The sequence below is a fragment of the Pseudopodoces humilis genome, chromosome 19 (genome assembly GCF_049639895.1).
Source record: "Pseudopodoces humilis isolate 2021_Gansu_Grassland_sample_001 chromosome 19, ASM4963989v1, whole genome shotgun sequence".
Taxonomy (NCBI): domain Eukaryota; kingdom Metazoa; phylum Chordata; class Aves; order Passeriformes; family Paridae; genus Pseudopodoces; species Pseudopodoces humilis.
In genome coordinates, this window is record NC_142218.1 from 2,276,517 (window position 1) to 2,296,877 (window position 20,361).

A 20,361-nucleotide genomic window follows, 5' to 3' on the forward strand; every position below is an offset into this window, starting at 1 on the left:
GTGGAGAGGCTCCCTACAGAAAAGCTCTCCAGGCAGGCAGGTGTGGAATCCAGCCCAAAGGCAGCCCCAGGGGCAGCTCCACCTCAATTCCCCTCAGCCTGCCTTGGACAAGGAGCAGCCAGACAGAAAATTACTGCAGAAGGATAGTAAATTCCTCTTAGAAACAGGCTGGAGGCACACAGGGTGGCAGCAGGGTCAGGGACAGAGTTGGGCAGACTTTTGACAATCCCAAGACCCCTGTGGCCCTTGTTACTCCTCCCGAATTGTCACAAAAATCATTCCAACAGCTCAGGCAGAGGACTGATTTCATTCCAGATCTAAGGAGGGAGAGAACAGGCAGCTGGGAGAAGCAGCCTGGTTCTGGAAGCAAACCTATCCCAAAATTCCAAGAACACAGAGCTGCTGCCTCCAGCTGTCACACAACATCCCTTCCCTGGCACCAGGGGAGCAGCTGTGCCCATTCCCTGCACGGGGAGAGGCTCTCTGGTTTTCTTGGCAGCCTCGGGGCAGGATGGTGCCCACCAGCCCAAGGGCAAGCACAGCTTGTGCCCAGCACCACCAAAGCACTGGTACCAGTTTGGAACTGGCTGCATGTGCTCCTCTGGTGCTCTGGAGCCACAGAAAGGGCCAGGAGACAGCAGAGCCAAAGAGATGTCTCCAAAATGTCTGTGCCTTCCAAACACCTGAGCTTTGCTGTGTTTGGCAACTGAGACCCCTTGCCAGGAGAAAGCCAGCCCCAACAGCTGTAGAGTCACTTCACAAGGCCACTTTTCCATGGATGGAGGTCCTGGTGAATGCAAAATCCTCTTTACCTCTGAACTTTCAGGAGGAAAACCTCCTCAAAGCACTAAACTCAGCCTTATCCCATCTTCTTCCAGCTGAGTTTACACCAAATTAGCAAAGGCCTTGATGAGCTGCTGGGCTCACTCCCCTTGAGCCACAAACTTGCCCCAAACCTTTCTCAGAAGGACTTCCTGCCATGAAAATGTTTGAGATTCATTGTTTTGGCCAAAGCAGTCGTTTCACTTCTGCATGGCACAGGACCCTTTCTTCCTCTCTTTTTAAATCTCTAAAAATAAGGAGTTTACACCCTGCTTCATCATCAAGTCAGGAGAAAACTGCAAAATACTCAAGGAGTACCTGTTTGTTTTACAACCAGCACAGCTGAGACCCCCAAAAGCTGAAGGGACTCCACTTGTGAGCTCACCAGAACCCATAAAATTCACCCCCTGCTCTGCTCTTTGCCTCCACTTTAAACCCTCATGGTCCCCACGCCATCTCCTGCCCAAAACAAGCCCAGATCTCCTGGTGGGACTCCTGACTCACCAGCACATTTTCCTTTAAAGGTCAAAACAAATGTGTTGTGGCAATAGGGATTTCATTAGTTCCCTCTTAGTTTCAGTTGATCAGCAGGAGTTTAGGAGATTGGTTGCACTTTGGAGCTTCCCTAACAAGGCACTCTTCATCTTATTTAGGAAGAAGGAAAGGAGCAGCCATGGGAAACGTCTCATCCCTGGATCTGTGGCTGAACACAGCAGCAGAGCAATTAGCAAGGTGCTCTCAGCAGCAGGGAGCTGCACTGGGATGTCCTCACACTCATTTACACACCAAGAATCAGGACTGCAGCTGGAATTCTTGTAGGGAGCAATTTCCAACTACTCCGAGTTCCCTCCAAGCGTTCCAACACCGCTCGTTTCCATGAAACTCTGTGCGACTCCATGAATTCCAGAGTCCATTTCCTCACACTGGAAGCCTACTCCAACCCAAGGGCAATGCTCCCAGATCCATGGATCAGTGCTCCACCTACCACCACTTACTGCTCCAGTCACCAGGAGCTGCTCATGCCACTGTCCTGAGCTCCTGGGCACTCATCCAGCTTCAGGACACAACTTCCCATCCCATCTGGAGTCTCCTGGAAAGCTGTTAGTGCTTGTAGACAATTCCTCCTTTGCTGAATCCTTCCTTTGCTGAATGCCTCCTTTGCTGCAGATGCTGCTCATTTTCAGAGGAAGACGTGGCAGGTGGGGCCTTTCAGTTCAAATGTTTCTTGGTAAGGCTTGTGGAGCAGGCAGAACAATTCTGATACTGGAAATATCTTCCACCCTACACTGGGTTGCATAAGGACATGCAAATATCCATCTTCATCTGCTCTGATCCCACTGCCCCAGTTCTGGTCACTTCCAAGGGCATCTCAGCTTAGGAAAAGTAATGTGGGCAGCAAAGCCACTTCCCTCTTCAGATTTAAATGAGCCTTAGGTCCTCTGTTTATCTGGTCTTAATGGATGTTCAGGGACCCATTTTCAAGTTCCCCCTCCAAAAAAGCCCCTTCTGTGAGAAAGAGTTCCTACATCACCCACAGAAGCTCAGGACTGAAGACAGAAGAAACTCCCAACAAGTACAAAGCAGCCAGACTGGTTCAGGTCTCCTGTTTCATGGGCTGGGATCAGACTGAGGAGATCAGAGGACTTTGATGAGTGGCAGATCAGCAGGAACAGTGTCCTTGATCCCTGTTACTTTCATCCCAGTGGAGCATCTCCCACAAGACCAAACACACCTGGATCTGAGGCTGTGTCCATGAGCAAGGGGAGGCTCTCAACTGCGCTGAAAGGTGTTAGCTCAGGTCCCCAACTTGCTCCTGGGCATGACAGGTCGCCTGTTTCCAACTCCTTTTCTCCTCCACCACTGCCAGAGTCAGAAGAGGTCAAGGAATCCCAGACCAGGATTGGCTGGGGGGAGGAAAGGGGAGGGAGAGGGGTTTGCAGGTGAAGAGATACAGCAAGAGAAACACGGGCTGCTGAGATTAGGGAACAGGCTTTTTAGTGGGAGCAGAGCAAGAGGCAGCTGCTGGAAGCAGGGCAGGGAAGCATTTAGCATTTCCAGCTGCAAGGCTAATCTGATATGACACTGAATCAAGCCTGGATACACAGCTCAGATAAATCTCCATCAATAAAAGCTCATTGTCACAAACCTGGAGCACAGCAGGATGGCAACAAACTTCACCTGCACACACAGCCCCTGTGGGGTCTTCCCTGAGGACATTTCTCATGAAGACAGCATGTGAATTTTGTGATCCTCCCTCGCAGGCTGCAGCGAGGAAACGCTGTCAAGTTTAGTCTTCGTAAAGAAGCAACTACACATCTGACCTACATAGAGTGCACAGATGTGAGTAGCCTCACACAGCACGCCACAGATTATTTTTTTTTTTTTAATGCAGAAAAAAATTAAACACCACCTGCTTTGCCTGGAAATATGCAGGAACAAAAGGCAGCTGTGCACAGGAGTGCTGCAGCAGGATTCAGATGGGAACTCGGGAGCAGCACGTCCATCTTTTTTTGTTTAAATATACTTGTCCATCCTTGAAAGTGTTCAGGGCCAGGTTGGACAGTGACTGGGGAAAGCTGGGTTAGTGGAAGGTGTCCCTGCCCATAGCAGGGGGTGAAATGAGATGGGCTTTAAGGTCCCTCCAACCCAAACCATTGCAGGATTCTATGATTTTCAAGACTGGGGCACAGCTTTTGTTCCCAGGGCTGACAGCCCTGTAACCTTGGCCAGGAGTGTGAAGGATTGACATCCATTCCCCAGGGATCCTCAAAGGATGATAAATGGCACCAGCACAGGGACAGAACCCTGGGCTGCTGAATCAGGGGACAACCACAGCACTGCCAGCACTGCTGCAAAACCTCTTCACCTGAAATAAGCTGCACACACCTGCAGCACCCAGGTGACAAAGTCCAAGTCCATTACGACAGGTTGGGGTCGGGCTCTTCTCTCAGGGAACAAACAACAGGATGAAACAGCCTGAAGCTGTGCCAGGGGAAGTTTAGATTGGATATTAGGGAAAATCACTGAAAAGAGAGGTCAGCTATCGAGGTAAGCTGCCCAGGGAAGAGGCACAGTCACTGCAAGTGTTCAAAACCCATGTGGATGTGGCACCTGGGGACATGGGTTAGTGACAAACACGGTGCTGGGTTAACAGTTACACTCAATGGTCTCAGAGGTCATTTCCAACCTCAGTGATTCTGTAATTTCAGGTGTCTGTTACCTCCCAGAGTTTAACCCCGAGACAAAATAAGGAAGGAGAATCAGTCGATGCAGCAACAGGAAACAGGTGCTGCGGACAGATTTGCCAAGGAGGGTGCTCAGAGCAGGGCCAGCTCCTCAACCCAGCACTAAGCCCGGCAAAAACGGCTGCTATGCAGCTGCACCGAGCGAAATCCCACGTGCCAGGCATTCCCTGGAGTCCAGACCCTCCGAGAAAATCAGCTGTGACAGGGCAGAGCCCCAGGAATGGGGTAGGAATGGCCGGGAGCAACAGCGCCTGGGCTCGGGCACCCCACACCTCGCTGGGGCTGGGCCAGGGACCTGCAGGGTCTGGGGGAGGCCAGAGCAGCCCAGAGAACGTCACATGGCAGGGACTGGGAGCTGAAAGCTGGCTTGGCTCCCAGCTCTGCTGCTGCCCAAGGTCAGGCCAAGCCACATGCCCTCCTACCTGTTATATATTTAGAGCATCAATGCCAGAGCCACGACCGCGCCGCACCAAGCCCGGAGCTGCAGATAGCACCCTGCTGCACGGCAAATGTCACCACTGCCCACCACGTCCTACAGATTTCTCAGATTTGGTTACATTTCCTTTTTCAGGGTGGGGGCAGAAGCAACTCTAGAGGGTGGGAAGCCTTATCAATACCTCCTGGTTGCCTTTATTCTCACTAGATAACTTTGAGAAGCCAAATTCGAGGGATGAAGGAGAATTCAAGGAAGTGATCACAGCACCAAGCCTGCCAGAGCTCAAGGGATACTTGGACAATGTTCTCAGGCACAGGGTGGGATAGTTGGAGTGTCCAGGAGTTGGACTCAATCCTTGTGTGTCCCTTCCAGCTCAGAGTATTTCATATTTCTAACGAAATAAATTGGTTTCCATCAATTTTATCAGCTGGTCTATTTGCTGGAGATTCCTCTTGCTCAGGACTGTGAGACTCAGAGTAAAGAAGAGGCTGACAAGCTTCTGGATAAGAAAAAAAAAATAAATCCAAACCCATTGCCTAATTTAACCTGGAAATTTATAAAGCAGCCACTGGCAGCACAAGTCCTGGCTCCCTGCACCTCAGCAGCACCAGCCTGTTTGGTACAAACAGAGAAAACAATTCCAGTATGGGCTGAGGGCAGCTACTTCCAAAGGCAGCAGCTTCTGAAAACACTTTCTGTTCACAAAAGCTCAGTGGATCTAAAGGCTGCTTGCCATCACTACACAAAGCTTTCCCTCTCACATCACTGCAGGTTGTGGAGATGCTCAGGAATGCTCCTCTCCTGTAACAACCCAGGAAAGAATTTGAAATTCACTGTATTTATAAGATCGCTGGGCTGCTTTGCCCAACTGCATCTTGCCCTGGGATATGACACCCACCCAGCCTGAGCAGCCTGTTAAAGTGGTTCATCCTCTTTTTGGGGACTTGGAGAGAAAAGCCTTTGTGTAAACATGCAATATTTACTCCCCAACATGCTGTAGTTCAGCAACCCAGCTGTGCAGACTTGGGACAAGCCATAAATTACTCACATCACTGAGTGGTAAAAGCCTCTGACTCGCTGAGCCAGAATCCCCTACACCAATGCCTCACAATAAACTATAAAATATAGATGTTTATGCTACATATAAGGCTAAAATCTATTAATGATGAGGTCACACTGTTTTTGCCCCTCTTGCAAACGAGGGGTTGAAAAGGCAGAGAGCATCAGCACACAGAAGGGGATGGGGACGTGGAATCTGCAAACTGAACTGCAGAAGGAGACTGGAATGAGATCAGCCTTAAGGTCCCTTCCAACCCAAACCAGCCTGTGACTCTGTGATAGGATAAATGATAATAAAAGCAATGAATGCAGACCCCAGCCTGGATCACAAACCCACACAGCTCAGGCTGCTGCATGACCCTTCACTGAGCCAAACCCCTCAGCCCAAGCCCTGCAGGACCTTCCTCTCAGCAGTATTTTGGGACATACACCAGGAATAAGGGTGACTGTGCATCTAAATAAGCTGCTCCCTTCTGGCTGTGCTTGGGAGAGAGGCTGGTGTGACCTGTTACCAATGAAGTGTTAACAACACCACAGCAAAAAACTGTCTGCATAAAGGAGCATCAGAAACCTGCTCCAAATGATTGATTAAACCTTCCTGCCTGTTCACTGTAGCTCTGGGCTTTTCCATGCTGAATTAACCACCTCTGCTGTCTGCTGCCTGTTTGACACAGAATAAATGTTCTGCTGTTAGCGAGTAGTTTTTTTTCCCAGATCTCAGTGCTCTAAAGGCAAAGGAAGTGATCCAAAGTTTATTTTCCAAACTTCCCTGCCAGCAGCTGCCAGTGTCAGGCATCACCTCACCTCTGCACCCCACTGTCTGGAGGGCATCACCCCATGGGGCTCCCCAGCCCCTACCTAGGGAGTGGCAAGAAGAAAGATCCCACTGCTGCAATAAAGGGGAAAAAAGTCATTTTTAAACAGGATCCCGCTCCCCATAGGGAAAACTGGTAGATTCTGCCTCAAAATTAAGTTTCACTTTGGCTTTTATCTTTCCTGGAATCCCTGCTGCTTTGCAGACTGGGCTGGAAGATGAATCCAGGAGAACTGGACGAAAACACGGGAGCAGCTGATTTATACAGTGGCTGAAAGAGCTTTAATTCTTCCAGCCCATACACAGCCCATTCATTTGGGGGGAAAAAAGGCAATTTAAAATATCTCTCCTAATGTCTGCTGGCAGAGGAAAGATGAAGGATTGTAAGAGATGATCAATGTTTATGCCCATCTTCAAAGCGATTTGGGGAGCTGCTGAAGATAAACAAGCAATTGGGGCTCAGGAGCCAGGCTAAAAGCTGCCAGAGAAATTGCTTTTTTCCAAGGCAAACAGAAGGCAAGGAAAGGCTCAGTTGGGAAAGGCTGCATTCACTCCCTCATAATATGACCAGGGCTACAGACCAAATTTAATTTCTTCCTCACAACAACTTTAATTAAATCATCTAAGCCCTCCCTGCCTCTCTCCTGCCACGAGGTGTGGCTGTGCTCACAGGAGGTATCAGCAAACTCTGCCTTATTACCGTGGCCTCCCTGGAAATGCTGTTTATGCCGCAGTCAAATGGCTGGGGAGCCCAGCTGCAGGGAAGCACTGGCTCCTGGTTAAGGGGAAAACACCAGATCCCACCTTTGATGTGCAGCAGCCACTCCTCCAGTGCTGGAGATGCTCCACAGCCTTACCTGCACAGGTTTCCTGCCAGGGGAACTTCCCATGGGGAGTTTCTCCTCTCCTGGGCCCTGAGGGTGCCCAGGGGCCACCAGAGGTACAGAACGGACACTGCAGGGTGTGAACTGCACCAAGGATTTTTCATCTTAAGCTGCCATTTCAGAGCCAGGTCCTTGACTTTGGACAAGGGATGGAGGGACAGGACACAGGGAATGGCTTCCCATTGCCAGAGGGCAGGGATGGATGGGATATTGGGCAGGAATTGTTCCCTGTGAGGGTGGGCAGGCCCTGGCACAGGGTGCCCAGAGCAGCTGGGGCTGCCCCTGGATCCCTGGCAGTGTCCAAGGCCAGGCTGGACAGGGCTGGGAGCAGCCTGGGACAGTGGAAGGTGTCCCTGCCATGGCAGGGGTGGCACTGGATGGGCTTTAAGGTCCCTCCAAACCCAAACCTTCCTGGGATTCTCTCAGAGCCATCACAGAGACAGGTGAGGTTTTACTGGCCTGCTGAAATGTGTGAACGTAAGAGTTGCACTCTTTGGAGCAGAAGTTAAAAATTATAAACAAAAAAAAATTAAGTTTGAATTACTAGAAGAGCTCAAGAGGATTTCTGCAGTGCTTACAGCTTTTACCAGCTCCAGAAGGAGCTTTGGGAGCTGTGAGAGCTCCAAGCATTGCAGATTGCTGCAGCACCAAAAAAAATACATGTTTTACAGCAGACACAGCTCCAGAGACAGGAACCAGGAGCTGCTGAACCACCAAACCCCTCCAGTGCTGCTCTTCAGCAGGAACACAGCTCAGGCCAGGCAGCACCATCAGCTCTGCAAGGTCTGTCCCACAGCAACCACTGAGATTTTTCTAGATGCAAAAAAACCACAATTATGTTCGAGCAGCAGCCACCTGCAGTGTTCTACACAGGGGCCACATCCCAGGCCAGAAGAGTCACCTTGAAGTCCTGGCAAGTGGAGGATGTCACCGAGGGCCAGGTGAGAGGCAGCTGTGAGCACCGAGGGCACAGTGACACACCAGCCCCATGCAGAAGTGGCAGAGTCAGTGCTCTCCACATCCTTCCAAAGGAACTTCTCTCACAAATGCTCCCAAGACAGTTTTCAAAAGAAAGTTTGCTAAAGACAGAAGGGCAGGACAAGATTTAGATTAATAAAACCATCAAGAGCTTTGGTGGGGGAGACCTGAGACCACCTCCTCTGTGCACCCTGTAGCCTTTGCCACATCCTATCCTGAACTCAGAAATTCACACATTAAAATGAACAAGAATGGTTCCACAAGGATAATCCATTGCCACCTTTTCCTCAAAACCTCCTCTGGCAGAAATTGTCTCCTGTTTAAGCCCAGCAGGCAGAGCCCCAGGGGAAGGTTGTTCTCCCTCCAGGGAAGGTGGGAGCCACTAGGAATCCTGACCCAGCAGGAGACAGAGCTGCACTGCCTCAGTTATTACTCCAGCTCACACATTTAACCTGGCCATTCTTATTCTGCCTGCAGTAGCAACCCGAAAATGAGTTCACCTTCATTCCCAGCGCGGCTGTATTTGTTGAAATGTAAGCTGCTTGCAAAAGCATCAGATAAAGCCCTGGCACTTCTCAGCTCCTTTTGTTTGGTACCATCCCCACATGGAGGTGATGCTGCAGGTACCACCTTCGAGTCACTGAATTCACACAGACATTGCCTAGAGGTGCCCAACTATTTACCTTTCTCTTGGTAGAAATAAACCCTAGCAACCCGCTGTTGTGTTTTCTATTTTAAAACCAGATCTTTTGGAACAAATTTGAAACAAAACCAAAAAAACAAAACAAGATAAAAAAAACCCCAAAAACATACAGTTGTGTAACGTCACTGGCAAAGTGTGGGGATGTTCAATAAAGGAAATACAGGTGCAAAGATGCTCCTGGAACAGAGCTTGGCAACCTGCCAGGCAGCAACAGAGGGGAAGGAAAAGCCCAGGAATCAACTGGGAACCTTCCCTGCTAAGGCAAGGCCAAGTCTTGCCTCAGATCGCCAGCACCACTTGCTCTACACATTTCCAACACATTCTCGAGGCTTGCTTTAAAAAAAAATAAAAAATAAAAATTAGGATTATGAAGTGCCACGGTAAGAGCTGCAGGACCCAGCTGCTCCAGAAGCTGCAGCTCAGAGGTGCCCCTGGAAAGGTCCATCCAGTCCCACATCTCTCTGTGCTGGGCAATCCAAGAGCAGGACAAACAGCATTGTTTGGGTGTTATACAAGAGCCAAAAGGATGACTCAGGCTGCCCTTATAGCCCTTCCCTGGCTATCCAGAGCCAGGCTGAGGAATCAGCTGCTCCCAGGGACAGGGGAGCTCCAGGGACACCTCCTGCCCAGGTGAGACCGCCATGGCACTGCTCCTGCAGCCAGAGCTAATTTCAGACAGATTTTCAGACAAAACCAACTCTCGTTTTATTTAGGAACAAGAAGTCATTACAATACTCGCAGGATTTCACCTTTCTCTAACAAGGAGCATCTCGCTGGGAGCTCACAGCACTCCAGATTGCAGGCAGCAGACTTTTCCACATCCATGCTCCAGCATCATCTGTTACATCCTGCACAATATTCCCTCAGCTCGGGCTCTGCAGGAGCAGCTCCTCTTATTTGCCCACAGCCTGGCAACAGCAGGATACACTTTCTGATTGTTTTAGGCTGCAAGTAATGTGAGAAGCCCCAAGAAAAGCTTTGGATTCCCTCGGTGCGTGCAGGCTGGTCTCTGTGAAAGGAAACAGCCTTTGCTCGTGGTTCGAAGCCTTGGCTTTGGTATTTCCAACATCTCAAATACAAAAGTAGATGCAGACAGATGTTAATTCTGCAGAACACTCATCTAAGTCAATCCCTGCCCGGTATCACCTCAATTCTACCTTTTCTAAGCTCATTTTCTATTGGAGATGGAGCTGGCAGACACCCGACCTTCTCATTAAACACACACTTTCAGGTGAGAGCCCCTGGGCACTGCTACTCACTGGAATTAAACAGGTACACCAGGACTGGTGGCAAAAATAAAAATAGCCCCAGCTCTCAGCACGCCAGGAAAGGCAGCGGCCTTCTGTGCACAACAGCAAAATCAACTTAATCACAAATGACAACTTCTGAAAGCCTTTACTTTGGATTCATCCTTGGCATTTTTCTAGGCCAACTTGAAAACAAAAGCTTTGTCTTCTTAAAATGCAATTGCCTGAGGCACCTCTAAAAAAAGTGACATAACTCAGGTTTGAAAAATGCCTCCTGGGTTTCAGATCCTCCTAAGAGCCTCTTTACTATTCAGCTTGATTCAGATTACCCAGATCAGCATGAACTCTGCAGATTTAGCCCCAGCTACCAGCACAGGTATAAAATGCACACATTTAGGATTATTTTTTTAAACTATATGATTAAAGCTCTACAGTTACAAAATAAGAACTTGTTATTGATCTGAATGGTTGCTCCCTGTCTTTTCTCCAGCAGGTTTATAAAGACTCTCTGACGACAGTTTATTCTGATTTTTTTTTCCCCAGCCTGTTTTTCTGCTGGGTATTTTCAACCTTTCCATCACAAATCTCAAGCTGTGAGAAGAATGAGCAACTTGTTTTGGAATCACAATTTGAGCCTAAAATTTGATTCTTGTTTCTTCTCCCCTGCACAAACCTTTTTTATTTCAGTGATTTTACGAGCAGTGACTCTGTGCTTTTGCAAATCCAGGAGCACAGTAACTTGATGGGAGGGGGCAAGGAAGGAAAAGCTGCAATTCTCCAAGACAGACACTGCTACTTCCAATGCCTATAATTAACACCTTGGATAAATCCACAGTACTTTAGCAAATCACAGATTTTTTATACCCATAGACTGTTTTCTTTGAGCACATACAAATTTACTGCTAGGTCTGAAAACTCCTTTAGCGGCCACCAGCAAAGAACTCAAATCAAAAGGAGTTTTGTTGCTTTTATTGAATGATTTGGGACAAGGAGAGCTGTAAGCTGTCTTGGTGATGGGAACACTGTTAGAGTCTTTTTCTGAATGATCAAGTCCCATCACTTACTTCACATAAACTGCTCTCTGTCAAGAGCTTTAATCCTCTCTTTTCAATCCCTAAATAAAACATCCTCCCCAAACTCACTGCCTATTATCAGCCATTTCTAAAGAAAGTGGTTCTTAAGAGACACACCTCTTTCTGCTTTGCCGTTCCCTTGAAATCCGTCTCCAATATTAGCCTGACAGAAGTGAAACAGCAGCAATCCTCCCTGGCTCAGAGAGCTGGGAGAGTCTGAACACCCACCCCTCTCCAAGGAAGCTTTCACACGCGGCCAAAAACAAGTCACAAAAGGCTTCCAGGAACAATAAACCTTGTGACAAGCTGTCACCCAGAGCAGGCAGCCCACCAAGGTGCTGCAGGGTCACACATCTGCGGTTCTGCTCGTGGCACAGCTCCTCAGCTCCCTGACAACAGCACTCCTTCCCTTCCCACCCCATCCCGGAGCTCACTTGGAAGCCAGGCTTCTTCCCTGTCCTTTAGAATAATGCAAAGATCCCAACAAACAGCAGAATAAAGGACAGGGCAAAATGAAAGGGAAAGCAACATCTCGCACTTAACTGCTAAAGGGAGACCAAGAGTGGAGGCACCTGTGGAAGAGCTCAGCCCTCCCCGCAGCAGGGACAATCCGGAGGTGCTGTGACACAGCCCAGCTCTCCCTGGCTGCTGACACAGCCGAGGAAAACAGATTCAGCCAGGGCAAATGCCAAGGGCTTGTGCCAGCTCGGGAAGGGCCGGCAGCGGTGTCCGAGCTGCGCTGCCACCCCGGTCCCTCCCTGCCCGGCCATCGGTCACCACACGGGATTTACTGCTGGGGGAAAGACAACAATTTCCTCAATATGAAATAAGAGGGTCTTTTCTTCTGGCCTTGAAAGTCAGCTCAAGGCAGCCGTGATGCCACTGACTTCAGTCTCCTGAAAAGCCTGAGCAGCCGCTGGAGTGTGGGAAGGCCCCAGAGCCACAATCAGCATGGGCTGGCTCCCAGCCCTTCCCCGTGCCAAAACCACGGGAGAATTATACTCAGAAGTGGCGGAGTCACCATCCTTCGAGGGATTTAAAAGAGGTGTAGAGGTGGCACTTGGGGACATGGTTTAGTGGTGGGCTTGGCAGTGCTGGGTTTAAAGGCTGCTCTCGATCTGAGCGGGCTTTTCCAACCCAAGTGATTTGGGATTCTGTGCTGAAGCACTGCAGCGAGCACGGCTGCGATGGGTCGTTCCTGCAGGTGGGCTCTTGCTCTTCAGGAGCAAGTCAGGAAAATAAAGGTGCACATCCAGCCCGTTGTCCATCCCGGCAGCTTGTGGCTGTCTAAAGAGGAAATCAGCAGCCAGACACCCTTCCAAAAACACGGCTGGATCTGACTGCTTCACACTCACCAAAGGTGCTCTGGAGTAAGACCCGGAGTGTCATACATCACCTCAAAACAGTGGAATCACTAAGGTTGGAAAAAACCCATCAAGTTCCAATCTCTGACCAAGTCCTCTCATGCCCACTAAATCGTACGGCCGAGTGCCACATCTGCTCATTTTTCACATTCCCAAGGATGGTGACTCCACCATTTCCCTTGGGAGCCTGTTCCCAAATCCAACTCCCGACAGAAATCAGCAGCCCCAACAGAATCGCGTCCGAGAAGCTCCGGCGGCCCCGGCTCCGCACGGACCCGCGGGGAGCGGCTCGGCTCAGCGCCGCTCGGGCTCCATATTCCGCCTGTTTTCTCGCTAACAAGCCGCTCCCGGCCGCCCGAGGCTCCGCTGGCAGAGCAGCGGAGCATCTCCGGTTCGCAAGAGGCACAAAGTACCCCGCGATCGTGCGGTCACATCGCGGATATCCCTCCCGAGCGTCCGGGACCCGCGGAGGGCTCAGCCCCGGAGCCATCGCCATCCCCGGCGGGGTCGGACCCACCCGGCAGCCGCTTCCAGGCGCGGCACTTCCCCATCCCGCGGGCGCCGGCATCTCCGCTTCCCGTTAAACGGGGAAAACGCGCATCAGGGGCGGAAAAAACCTAAGCGCACACGGTGGGAAAAGCGAAGATTTAAAGGAAAAAAAAAATAACGATAAAGCGGCACTAAGTCACTGGCAGGGGGACCCGCGCTGCCAGTACGGACCGCACGTTCCGGCTGGCGGGAGCGGCCCCCGCAGCAGCTGGGGGAAGGGGCGGCAGCACTCACCGGGCAGGTCGGTGCCGGGCAGGTCGGTGCCGGGCAGGTCGGTGCCGGGCAGGTCGGTGCCGGGCAGGTCGGTGCCGGGCAGGTCGGTGCCGTGCGGACGGAGGGCCGGGCCCGTCCCGCCTCGCCCGCGGGAGCCGCCGGCTCAGTGCCGCGCACCGCCCCGCGCCGCGGCTCCTTCCCGCCGACCGTACCACGGCTCCACGCCGGGGGGGACCCGCGCTCCGCGGAGAACCCACCCCGCCGCCCGCCGCTCGCTGTCTCTGCTGCCGCGGCGCGGCCCGCAGCGATCCTCCCTCACGGGGCTGTGCCGGGCAGGGCCGCGCCGCTGAGGCTCGGCCGGGGCAGCGTCGCTCGCCCGCAGCGCCCGCTCCCTCCCGCTCCGCTGCCCGCGCGGTGGAAGAGTCCAGAGCGGGGCGGGCGCGGGCGGGGCCGGGCGCGCGGGGCTGCTCCGGGCGCGGGTCCCCGTGAGGGAGCGGCGGGGCGGCCGTGGCGGGGTCGGAGTCGGTCTCGGTCTCGGTCCCGGTGTTGGGGGGTCCCGGCCCCGCAGCGCGGCCCGGGACCTGCAGAACATCCGCTCCCGGCACCGCTCGCACCGGCACCGCTCGCTCTTTGCCTACACCCGGTTCAGCGGAGCCGCAGCCGGAGTTCGCACCCGCGGCGTCCCCGCTGAGCGCTGAGCGGAGCCGCGGGTCCAGCCCGGAGCTCCGGCCCGGCCGCTCTTCCCCAGCCGCTCTCGGTAAGAGCGCGACGCTCAGGTCGGCTGCTCCGTTCGCCTGCTCCTGGCACTCACCGGGAAGAAAACGCTTCTCTTGGGAAAATGATGTTTCCTGACCGAAATGAACGTCCAGCATTTCGTCAGTGTGTGGAGGCGTGGGAAGCCCAGGCTGAGAGCCCCGGCGCTAGAGGGACAGGCACTCGCCGAGCTGTGCGGGGAATCGCGGGCTGCGGACAGCACCGGCTGGAGCTGGCACACGGTTCCACGGCTCCCGCTGTGTGCTCCCAGCTCACGGCAGCCGTGTTCAGGTCACATCAATGCAAATAGTTTTATGCAGCTGCTCTCAACAGCGTGTTAGGGAAGGGCAAGAGCTCACCAGCAGGAGCGACCCATCACAGAGGCGTAAATCATAGAATCACCATCTGGTCCCACCATTATCCCAGCACTGCCAAGACTGCTGCTAACCTATGTCCCCAAGTGCCGCATCCTCACAGCTTTTAAATCCCTGCAGGGATGGTGACTCCCCCCACTGCCCTGGGCAGCTGTTCCAGGGCTGGACAACCCTTTCAGTAAGAAATTTATTCCTGTTACATGTCTCGGATAGTGCTACAGCACAAATGATTAATTAACAATCAAGGCAAGTCCCCCTGACGGTTCCCCCACTGATCCCAACAGAATTATAGTGGTATTGAAGTGATCTCAGAAACTCAAAACTTCCCAACACAGTGCAGATTGCTGATGGGACTGGTGGGAATGTTGAGGTGCTCAGAAGATACCTCTGAATGTTGGGTAAAGACTCCTCTGTAAGCTGAACTCTTCTGCCAACATCAAGACCTCTCTGGCTGTGAGCTGGAGAACTCGGTACCTACCAACCCAAATGTGAGCAATTATCTGGCTTTTTCAGCTTAATTTTTCTCGGACAACTCATGGCTGACAGAGGGCAGGGATTGGATGGGATATCAGGAAGAAATTCTCCTCTGTGAGGGTGAGGAGGTCCTGGTACAGGCTGCCCAGAGCAGCTGTGGCTGCCCCTGGATTCCTGGAAGTGTCCAGGACCAGGCTGGACAGGGCTTGGAGCAACCTGAGGTAGTAGGTGTCCCTGCCCATGGCAGGAGAGGACAGAATGAGATGAGCTTTAAGGTCTTTTCCATCCCAACGCATTCCATTATTCCATGATATCCCTTTCCAAGCTTCAGTTTTTCACCTGCAATATGTGCTTTCCCTTGGCAGGGTTGAAAGCCACAACAGCTTCCTGGTGGAATACATTTGCCCAGGAAATCCAAATCTGACATGGGATGTTGCTCTCCCTCTCTCCTCAGAGAACAACATCCCCTTTGGGTTTGGCTTTCCATGATAAATCCCCCCTCAGAGTGAGACTGGACAGGCATCACAGCAGTGCTGGATCAGGGCATCAAAGTGCCCGTCCTGGGCATGGCATCTCCTGGTTTCCTTCCAAATTCTAATTCCCATGGAGCTACACAACATTTCAGAATCATTTAGTGACATTATCCCAGGGTTGGAACACTCAGAGCTTTCACCAAAATTCTCCACCAACCAAAGCCCCAGGAATGTCTGTAAACTTGTGCAACAGCAGGTGTTTCTCTTATTAGTCCAGAATCAAGTTTTCATCAAGCCCTGATTTTCTTTAGAGACCTATTTATTATTGCTTAAAAATCACTTGAAAGTCTATGGGTGGGAAGCAATACAAAAGCTTCTTTCATTATTCATTAAGGACAAGCGATGCAGGGCTTTTGGAAGGGAATAGAAAGCACACAGACTTTTCTGCATTTAAAACAATTATTTCTTATTAATAACCCTGCAGAAAGGTGCCCTGCAGAGATGTGCAGTTTTTGTGTTTTGAAGTTCAGTCTCTTGATCACAAAAAGAGTTCTTCTTCCCCTGTGACATTCTTCAGCAGAGATCCTGGGAAATGTTTTGTCATTTTTATTTTTAAAAAATATATGGGTGATTATTTGTGGGGGTGTCCCCTTCCTGGGATGGATAATAATGTAGTGGTGATTGTGGAGATCAAGACCTAATCTCCATGAGAGTCTGTCATGAGAATAAAAAGCTGCAGCAACAAAGCAAACCTGCAGCAGGTTGGGAAGAGGATTAGGGAGCTACAAAATCCCAGGAGAGTTGAGGTTGGAAGGGACATTGAGACTCTCATTTTGCAGGTGCATTTCTCAGGTCATTACTATGGCTATTAGGGCAGGTGCCAGGAAATTCCCCTGAGGGGTCTTTCCCCTTGTAACTGGCACCCAGGAAGAGTCCAGCCCATCCCTAATCTCCCTGGAGCCCAAGGCTCATCCAGCCTTTCCCAAGCCCCATGTCTGTGCTGTGAGGTGCTGACTTGGAGTGCCAGGATAACACAGGAGACCACACCAAAGCCCTTCCCAGCATCAAGGCACCTGGGGTGCTCTGGGATTCCATGTGAGGAACCACAGAAGATGCTCTTTATCAGCCTCATCCTAGGAAAAAGTGGATGGGGACATCCAACCTGCAGAGCTGAGGATCTGCTGGTCCAAGTCCCTTGGTCTGCCCTGAACAGCCACACACTGCTCTGAGGCTGAAGAACCACACAGAGCAATTTTGCTGAGGTCCCACAGGTGAGGAGGAGCTCCAGGGCCTGGGCCAGCTCCTCTGGCTGTGCTTTCCCAGAGGATCTGTCCCTTCAATCCTGAATAGACATCCCTGAGGCTGCAAACTGGGAAATTCAGAAGGCTCTGGAAGAAGTCAGCGTAGGTCTGTGCACAGGCAGAGTGCCCCATCACCAGAGGAGGAGGCACTGGGAGCCCACCAGAGCACCCATGTGGTGAGGAGCTGTTCCCAGAGTCCCACTGCCAGCAGAGTCTGGCCTGGGAATATCAGAATGCCTCAGATTCCTTCTGTTTGTCCCCTCCCTGCCACCTCCTCCCTCTGCCTCCCAGCTTGGAAAAATGGGGCAAAGCAGACGAGAGGTGATGTCTGTGGGGACTTGGGGCCATGGGGGGACTGGGGGTTCCAGCCCAGCTGGAAAGGGAAGCATGTGGGGTCCTGCCAGGCTGGGAGAGCCTGGAGGGGCAGAAGAGGATGGCTGGGGTCATCAGGTTTGTTCAGCTGGGGAAGACAAGACTGAGGTCAGATCCCACCAGGGTCTGCAGCTCCTCCCAAAGGGCAGCTCTGATCTCTGCTCTCTGTGACAGGGACAGGACCCAGGGAACAGCTGGAGCTGTGCCAGGGCAGGATCAGGCTGGATGTCAGGGCAAGGTTCTTCCCCAGAGGTGCTGGCACTGCCCAGGCTCCCCAGGGAATGGGCACGGCCCCGAGGCTGCCAGAGCTCCAGGAGCGTTTGGACAGCGCTGCCAGGGATGCCCAGGGTGGGGTTGTTGGGGGGTCTGGGCAGGGCCAGGGCTGGGCTGGGGGATCCTGGGGGTCCCTCCCAGCTCAGGATATTCTATCCTGTGATTCTCTGAGAGCAGGGCTGAGGGCAGAGCCCCTCCTTAGGGAGCTCCCTGGGGCCATGGTGCAGTTCCCAGAGCTCCTCTTTAGCTGCCTGCTAAAACATCCCAATGAAAGCGAGTCCACCTGTGAGACCCTTCCCTGGCTCCTAAGTTCATAGTGGGAGCCTGAGAAGATGACATGTCCTTTTTACTCTCTTTATTGACATATTTATCCCAGACACTGTGGCTGGATCCTTCAGACATTTAATCCTCTTGCCCTTCCCTTCCCATCACCCTGTTTTCAATCTTCCACATTTGATTTTTGTGCTGGGAGATAGAGAAATACCAATGGGTTTCTTTCCTCCTTTTTTTTTTTCCTCTGTTTTTAATGAATTTTTCATTTTGTTTCACGCATACAGAAAGAATAACAATGAAGCAACAGTGTCAACATAGAAAGAATTTTCTCCAAAGTCACACCGTGGCCAATCTACAGCAGCAATAATAGATTTTGTGAATCCCACTGAAGGGAATCATAAGTGGAAGGGGTGGGGGGGTGCAAATGAAAGGCTCTGAACTAATTTGTGCTTTCCACACCACGAAACCCCATTCTGAGGAGCTGTTTAAAGAACAAGCAAAAAAAAAAGAAAAGAAAAGAAAAAAGAGCACTCTGCTAAAGCAGATTTTTAACAGGAGAGGAGCAAGAAGTACACAGGTGCTTTGTGATGTTTAAAAAAGTAAGTTGCCTAAAAAGGCAGCTTTCTCCATCTCCTGAGAGATGACCAGGATGCTGCCAGGGGCTGGGACCACATCTGGCCTGAACAGGCATTGGAGTTGGGCTGGATTTGCTGTTGTGCCAGACTCAGCTCTGCAGTGGCTGCCCCAGTAATGGCTCTGCTTCCACGTCTGAGCCAGGTTCTCTTTTTATATTTGTTGTTCTTTCCAGGAGGTGTTAACACCAATTTATGAGCTCAGTGGGATGACAGAGCCGGGTGAGCAGCACTGACCTTGGAACTCACCTCTCTCAGATTTCTTTTTCCACCCTGTCTCAAAGTCAGTCTAAAAGCAATGAAAGGATGTTGGAAGGGGGGATCTGAGGCTCATCCACTTCATGTTAAAGGAGGAAAACTCTGTGAAGGTGATCTCAAAAAGCAGATGCCTCTCAGGTGGCTGTATCTGTACAACTGTCTCGGGAAGGGCTGCACGTTTCCCCTCAGTCTCCTGCCTGCAGGAACTCCTACCAAAGAATCACAGGATGATGGATCAGAATATCCTGGGCTGGAAGGAGCCCCCAGGATCATCCAGTCCAACCCCTGGGCCTGCCCAGGAAACCAAACAATCCCACCCTGTGCCTGAAAGTGTTATCCAAATGCTCCTGGAGCTCTGGTAGCCTTGGGGCCGTACTCCGTGCCCTGTGTATGTCCAGGTGCCTTTTCTTACAGGATCTGCACATTACATGCAGCTGAAAACTTGCTGAAAACAAAAACTATGCTTATTTTCTTTTGTTTTTCTTACTGTTATGTTGAGGAAATCAAAGATTTACTGCTAAGCACTCCCTCCACCTCACCAGGATACGCAGCAGCTCACTGCTCCCAGGATTCGCAGAGCCTGAATGAGAGGCAACACAAACAGGATTCTCTCTGAAAAGACAGAAAAACAATTCATGTGTTGGGGAACGGGGGTGAAAATAAAGAAAATAGAGAATATTACTTCCAAGAATCATTAAAAATAAACCAAATTGCTTGAAGTGTGGTGGTTAAACAGCACTGGCACAGGGTGCCCAGAGCAGCTGTGGCTGCCCCTGGATCCCTGGAAGTGTCCTGGGCCAGGTTGGACAGGGACAAACCTGGGATAGTGGAAGGAGGAGTTGGAATGAGATGATATTTTGGTCTCTTACAACACAACACATTCCATAATTCCATGATTTTTCTTCTTCAAAACAACACTTGGTCTGTCAAGGTTCTTTTTGGCCCAGAAATGCTGCCCAGCTCTGGCAGTGACATTGTTTATGAGCTACCAAGTGGAGGTAGCTGCTTGGAATGAGTGTCCTGAGGGAAAGGAGCAGGGACACAGGATCACACAGGGCCACACCTTCCCAGGGAGCTCCTCATCCCTTGGATGGTGCCTGGTCACAAGTGCCAATAAATCTGCCACTGTCCAGGTATCAGCAGCGTTTCCCAGATCAACGTTTGTTCTGTTTGGTTCAAGTGCCTGACAAATGCAGGAAGCATGAGAACAATAAAGACTAAATCTTATCTAACAGCCTTTCGTTATTAACAGTCTCCAGGTTTATTTGTCACTGAAGGAGGGAGGGAGGGTGAGCCCAGGCAGGTTCCTGCCTTTCCCCAGCTGTGCGATTTCCATCACTGCTGTCTGGCTCTGTGGTTTGTTTTTTCCAGCACCCACACTGCCTGTAGGGAAACTGTCCATGTGCTGCCCCTACCGTCTGATGGCTCTTGGCCTCCAGGTTCTTCTCCTCTTGGATCCTTCTGGGATGGCAGTCCCGTGGTGAGGCAGAGGCAGGGACAGCTCCTTGTCCCAGGCTGCTCCAGGGAAAAGGGAGAAGTGGGGGCTGTCCCAGCTGGAAAAGAAGAACACTGAGGAGCAAGATCATCCAATTCCCCACCAGGATGCTTCCCACTGCCTTTGCCATGCTCCAGGAGAGGGATGTGGATGTATTCCAATTATGCTTTTATTTTACAGCACTTTCCTGCCTTCCTGTGCCACCAGACAGACACCTGCCTTGTGAAACCTGGTGTTTCAAAGGATTTCTTACCTGGGAAAGCTGACAAAGCCCTGCTCACTGGCAGGTCCCGTGG

The 20,361-nt window shown here is 51.4% G+C and overlaps 1 protein-coding gene across 4 annotated transcripts in view; it reads right to left on the bottom strand.

Annotated features, from left to right (window-relative positions):
* Positions 1–13,545, bottom strand: part of RALY (RALY heterogeneous nuclear ribonucleoprotein) — a 111,840-nt gene extending 98,295 nt beyond the window's left edge. For 3 of the 4 annotated variants that reach the window (XM_088064613.1, XM_005532948.3, XM_014261459.2), the window contains exon 1: positions 13,409–13,539. The gene's annotated coding sequence lies outside the window, so the exon portion shown is untranslated. Of the gene's footprint in view, positions 1–13,408 lie in introns of all 4 variants that reach the window. The other variant, XM_088064612.1, reaches the window with a different exon arrangement.
* Between the last annotated feature and the right edge of the window lie 6,816 nt (positions 13,546–20,361).